Source organism: Mastomys coucha, unplaced genomic scaffold (genome assembly GCF_008632895.1).
Source record: "Mastomys coucha isolate ucsf_1 unplaced genomic scaffold, UCSF_Mcou_1 pScaffold9, whole genome shotgun sequence".
NCBI lineage: Eukaryota > Metazoa > Chordata > Mammalia > Rodentia > Muridae > Mastomys > Mastomys coucha.
The window spans coordinates 51,099,053-51,105,917 of NW_022196915.1; the positions used below are offsets into that span (position 1 = coordinate 51,099,053).

Consider the following 6,865-nt stretch of genomic DNA (forward strand, 5'->3'; position numbering starts at 1 on the left):
TTTGCTTCCCCTTGTCCTGATGCAAAGAATCATGGGAGAATAGGAAAGGAGGCATGCAGATTAAAATTTAAACTGTCATGTCTCATCCTCTAGAGAATGAATAGGGTTCTCATTGATCAGTTACTCTTATTTTTTTAAGGAAACTATATGTAAATTGTACTTATACAAAATTCTGCTGGAAAGGAAGAGAAAGGAAGAAATATTTTCAAAACAGAAATTTCAAGGACGGGGGAAGATAAAAACACTAGTGTGATTAGTAATATATATGCACACACAGATGCCCATATTGTGATCCCTGAGTCTCAGCTATCATTTGTTTATTACATCTGTGGTAATATAATTGAATAGGTACACAGAGCTTTTGAATTGTTATAGTATGTGCATTTTTTAAAAAACAAAATAGCTAGTGTGAACTTCATTCTTTTACCTGGTAGAAGAAAGCAGCTTGCTTGATTGGCTGACAGCACCAGTGCCAAAAGACTTAGAACACCTAAGCTCTAGAACGGGTTTTTATAGAAAAAGCCATAGGAAGAGTCAGGAAGTTTGAGTTCTCATCCTCCTTGGGTCTCTTACTTTCTCATGTGGATAATCTCAAGGTCTCCAACTTGTTTCATCTTCTTAAGTCTAATTTTCTCATCTACTAAGAAGGGCCAGAAAGTCATCAGTGACTCCCTGTCTGGGCTCCTAAACTATGTTTGTATTCAGGTCACCAACTGGATGTGGTGTCAGCACAGACAAGACTATGTGTCACTTATCTTAGAAAAGTAAAAGTCTTCCAAAAACCTCTATACAACAGTAGTCAATAAATCTACCCAGTGGACAAGTCACGAAGAGAGGGCACACGAACATCACTCTGAGTTTCTATAAAACTTTATATGATGATTTTTTTAAAAAAAAAAAAAAAACCCAAAGCACACACTGCTAAGTCATGAAGCTGAGAGACCAAGGGAACGCTACAGAAACATCATGAAGGTTTAGGTTACAGCACTAAAGAAAATGGCAACACATTAGCTGTCCTTTCAAACAGGGATAATAAAACAAGGACAGGCTCTCAGCAGACTTTAAATTCACAGTCAAACTGTTGCCACCAAGGAGAAATGACTCATTACAGGGGAACATAAACAAACAAACAACAGGATTTCTCAGAAAACATGGAGGCTAGAAAGAAATGGGTCAACCATTGGTTGCCCATAAGAATTTGGTACGGACTCCATTGCTGAAGACACAGGTCACAAGACAGAGGAATCATGCTGGTGCTGACATAGCAATGTCTCTGCTAGCTATGCAGAATGACAGAGGAAGAAAAGCCATCAACAGTGTCAACAGCTGTGAACCCTGTGAACTGTAATAATGACCAGTGTGGCAAAGTTTGCACATCACTGCAATAGTGGCATGAATGTTGTGGCAACAACCAATCACTTTCTTATTAGATTGAGAAATCCAATCAACAAAAGGGAACTCATGCCTAGAATCATAAACTGGACCAAGAACCTATGGCTAGGGATGCCCTAGGCACTAGGAAAGAAGTTATTATTATTATTATTATTATTATTATTATTATTATTATTATTATTAATAATTTATTTTGCTACATGGGCACAGTATCCAACTGCCTTCTGAATACTTAGCTATATACCTATAGATTACTGCAGCTCTCAGCTCTCATCAGAGAAGTTTCTTTCTGCTTGAAGGCCTTGTCTAACCTGAATCAGCCCCAAAGTTCCATTTCCAAATCCCATACTTACATCCCTGCTTTCATACCTCACAATGAGAACATTCAAGGGGACATTCAAGCTAACCAAAAAAGAAATGGCAAAGATTAGGGAAGAAGTGAGGGAAGAGACCAGAAATCAGAATACTCAGACAGACATGAGCAGACAGGCAGACCTCCACCTGACCCTAGCTATATGGCCAGTGTCTAAAAGAGCAGCTACCCACAGCTGATGATCATGTGGTAATGCTGGAAGACACACAATTACAAAAGCAGTACTGCAGCTTCTCCAATAGTTAAAAGGAAGCATATGCCTGTCATCTCCAGCATATGGCAGGTGAGGAAGAAGGACTGGTACTTTGAGGCCCTTCTGAGATGCACGGTTAAAAAAATTAAAAAGAGACAAATTAATGATCCAGTAACCTCCTCATCGAGTAAACATCTAGTGGCACCATGTCAAAGAGATGCCTATACTTGTGTGTTAATTGTTACAGTATTCACAACAGCCAAGATATGAAATCAACATGGCCACCAACAAATAGATAAAGAAAATAAGACACATACTTAAGATGGAAGACTACTCAGCATTTAAAAAGAAGGAAATCCTGTGGCCATAACAGACTGGATGAACCTGGTAGGTACCCAGTGTAATAACAGACACAAAATGATAGACACCTGCCAGTCATTTCAATATAGGCTCCACTGAAGGACATGGGAGCAGAGAATACAACCGTGGTTCCCAGGGGCTGAGATGGTAGAGAGGTGGGTGGGGATTAAGGAAGATTGTCAAACACACAACCATTAAATCAGCAGAGGACGCTCAAGAGCCCTCCCGCTACACACAGCAGCTGTAGTTCTGAACAAGGCACTGTGCACTTGCAGCGTGCCAAGGTGGCCCATAGCATTTCCGCTACACACAATAAGCAAACGAGGTGATGTATATGCTAATTAGTTTGGCTAGGCCACTGCACAGCACGTACATATTTCAAAACTCACCTCCATAAGAATGATTTTATGTCAATTTCAAAAAGAAATAATAAAATTAAAAATAACACCACAGACCAACATCTCTTATAAATATAGATGGAATTTCTGAACCAAATACTAATAAGATCCTGGCTGAATCCAGCAATATACACAAAAGATTGCCAACCATGACCAGATGCCATTGTACCCTGGGAACACGAGGCCTGTTTTACACCAAAAAACAGTCGGCGCAACACATCATATTAACAGAATAAAGAAGCCACATGAATTACCTCTGTGGACATAGAAAAAGCATTTGACAAAACAGCCTTCGTGAGTTCAAAAAGAAAAAAAAAAATGCATTTAGCAAACTGGCCAGAGATGAGGACTTGGCTAACTGGTAAAGGACAGTTGTGGAGCAATGACTGTCATCACAACCAACAACATGAAAGCACTGGGCAGGACAGAAGGGGGAAGCAGAGGAAAATGACCTGTGTGGATGGCAGGTCTTACATATAGATATATCAGATTACTCTGTGTATGTGTGTATATGTGTGCTTGCACCTAACATGAAAATCTAACAGAACAATGCATAGAGCTAATGAACAAGCTCACAAATATCAGCCATATGTCTATATACTAACAATAAACTATCCACGAACAAAAGTAGGAAAACTCTCACACTTAGAATAAAATAAAAATAAAATGCTAAAGAATGGGGCTGGGGGTGTGCTCTCAGTAGATCACACACTCAGCAAGCATGCATGCAGCCCTAGGTTTCATACCCAGTAGCACAAAACAAATAAATGAATAAGTGTAACCAAAGGTCTGTGCACAAACACTACTGGAAGAAGTCATTAAACATCTCCTGCTATGCCTGGCGGTGGTGGCACACGCCTTTAATCCCAGCACTTGGGAGGCAGAGGCAGGCGGATTTCTGAGTTCGAAGCCAGTCTGGTCTGCTCCAGGACCAGGACAGCCAGGGCTATACAGAGAAACTCTGTCTCGAAAAAACAAAAACAAAAAAACAAAAAACAAACAAAAAAGATCTCCTGCTGTGTTCATAAACTGAGAAGTCACACTGAAGGACACCATCCATGCAAACACATGTCAGAAGTCTCACCTGAGTTCTTTGCAGAAATTGGCAGGTTGATCATAAAAATCATATGGAAATGCAAAGACCTAGCACATCCAAAAAAATGGCTTTAAAATGAAGAAGCTAACATGTAGGCCTCACAGTTCCAATTTCAAAACTCACCACTGTGTTATGGCAAGTCAGGGAGCAAGGTCCTAACAAACAGTGGCCGCTGAGGTCGAGAGAATAAACTAGGAGTTAGTTACACAGCTATAATCAACTGACTTTAAACAAGCTGCAAAGAAAAGCTGAGATGGAACCCAGTGGTCATGTCCCACATGCAGCTGGGATAACCAGATCTTCACACGTGACAGAGTGAAGCTGGACAGACTCCAACATCATGCCATATACCACTCAAAATGTACCCCAGAATGTTAAAGGAAAACATGGGTATACGTCTCTGGAATTTTGATTCTGATGGTTTCTGAAGCATCCCTACAAAAGAGCCCGCCAACAAAAGAGAAGAGGAAAGGAGGAAGTGGGGAGGGAGAGAGAATGAAAAGAAAGAGGGGGAATTTTCTTCTGTAATGGAAGCAAAATGATAACCTAAAGAACAGGAAACACATATCTGATAAAGGTCAGGTTCAGAATATGGGCTGGATTTCAGGTGAAGGAGGTTTTTGTTTTGTTTTGTTCTGTTTTTTAGTCTTCAGATCCTACACTAAGCACCTGGGGAGATGGCTTGGCCCCTGATATTTTCTTTATTTACATTTCAAATGATATCTCCTCTCCTGGTTACCCCTCCGAAAAAAATATCAAAAACAAAAACAAAAACAAACCCTGTTCCCTCCCCACTCCCCCTGCTCACCAACCTTCTCTCTCCCACTTCTGGCCCTGGCATTCCCCTACACTGGGGCATAAACCTTCACAGGACCAAGGGCCTCTCCTCCCATTGATGACCTAGGCCATCCTCTGCTATAGATATGCTGCTGGAGCCATGAGTCCTACCATGTGTGCTCTTTGGTTGGTGGTTTATCCCTGGGAGCTCTGAGGGTAATGAGTTAGTTTATATTGTTGTTCGTCCTAAGGGGCTGTAAACCCTTCAGCTCCTTGGGTCCTTTCTCTAGCTCCTTCATTGGGGACCCTATGCTCAGTCCAATGGATGGCTGTGAGTTTCTACTTCTGTATTAGTCAGGCACTGTCAGAGCCTCTCAGGAGACAGCTATATCAGGCTCCAGTCAGCCAGCACTTGCTGACATTCACAATAGTGTTTGGGTTTGTTGATTGAATATGGAAAGGATTCCCAGGTGTAACACTCTCTGGATTGTCCTTCCTTGAGTCTCTGCTCCAAAGTTTGTCTCTGCAACTCCTTAGATGGGTATTTTGCTCCCCCTTCTAAGAAGAAATGAAGTATCCACACTTTGGTCTTTCTTCTTTTGAGTTTCTTGTGGTTTGTGAATTGTACCCTTTGACCTTGTAGAAGACCTGAGTTCAGTTTCCAGAATCCACTTGGGGTGGCTCACAACCACCTATAACTCCACCTCTGAGGGCTCAGATGCCCTCTTTTGGCTTCAATGGGCACTGCACATACACACATGTATACACACACTTAAAAAAAAAAAGTCTTTAAAATTTTAAACAAAGTTTCTTTTGAGCCAGCACTTCCACTCTAGATAGCACCTCAAGAGAACTTTAAAGCTCATCTGTACAAAAACTGGCATGAATGTCTGTAGCTACATTGCTCACATTTGCCAGGGTAAGGACAACTCAAGCACCAGTAAGCTAACCAAGTATGATGAAAACACATGGTAGAAGATTACTCAGCAATGAAAAAGAATGAAGTCCTAACAAAATGGATGAGACATGGATATCAGGCTGAGAAAAAAAAAAGCGAAGAATGAAGGTTCACATATTATACAGCTTATATGAAAAGTCCATGATGGGCAAATTTGTAAACAGAGGGAAAAGCTTCATGGTTGCCAGGGTCTGGTCAGAAGGAAGAACAAATGGCTATGAGTGTGTTTGGAGTCAGTGGACACAAGCAGATGAGTGAGCTAAAAGCCATGGTTGAACATGAGCACATGGTAAGTTTTATTCTTGTTTTGGTTTGGTTTGGTTTGGGTTTTTTTGGTTTTTCTCTGTATAGCCCTGGCTGTGGCTGTCCTGGAACTCACTCTGTAGACCAGGCTGGCCTCGAACTCAGAAATCCACCTGCCTCTGCCTCCCAAGTGCTGGGATTAAAGGCGTGCGCCACCATCGCCCGGCTACATGGTAAGTTTTTTGTGCGGCCTCTATCTTGCACTTTAAAAATGTTCCATCCATCTTCAATGTCAACAAGTGCTGTGACTGGTCACCTAATAGCCCTGGTGCCCCTTTTGGCCTGTTACACAGAGGACATCCCAAACACCAGATAAGCCTTTTTTTGCCCTCTAGAATCTACTCCAGGGATCTGCCCAGCGACTCTGGTTTCCGTTGCTGCTTTAGTCTCTTAGCTTGGTCCCAGCTTACTCCAGCACTCCCAGCTCCATCCACACCAGGCCCAGCTCTTTAGAGAACACCTACTCTCTTGCCTACCAGGCACTAATGAAGTCAAACTCTTGGTAGCCAGCATCTCTCGCGTACCATGTCCTCTCTTCCCAGAACACCTTGCTCTCTCCAAACAGAGCATCCTGAGAGCTCCTCGAGCTTTTCTCAGTATCTGACCCACGTCTCACGTACCTTCCTAACCTCTAACTCTCTGCTGCTGCTGAGTTTTTCATCCTAGCCTCACATTTAGACAGAACCCTGTTCTCCTTGCAGTGTGGGATTTGGAGCACCTGGACTGTGCAAATATAAGCCACACCCCTTCATTTACATATGACTTCCAGGTGGCTGTGAAGCCTTTGGATTCCAGCTGTCAGACAGAAAGGGAAATACTACAGAAAGCCGCAGAATCCAGCCCTTGTTCAGGCCACAAGGCTGGGTATCTCAGCTGGCCTTCAGTATATGTCAGAAACCCAAAGAAGTAGACTCTAATGCCAGTTAAGGAATGGACTTGCCAGAGAGAGCAAGCAGGCAGAGAGAGGTTTCTTTCTTTTTTTTTTTTTTTTTTTTTTTTTTTTTTTTTTTTTTTT

General features: G+C 42.1%; 1 protein-coding gene across 1 annotated transcript in view; it reads right to left on the reverse strand.

Annotated features, from left to right (window-relative positions):
* Positions 1–6,865, reverse strand: part of Msra (methionine sulfoxide reductase A) — a 334,772-nt gene that overhangs the window by 309,449 nt on the left and 18,458 nt on the right. The window lies entirely within an intron of this gene.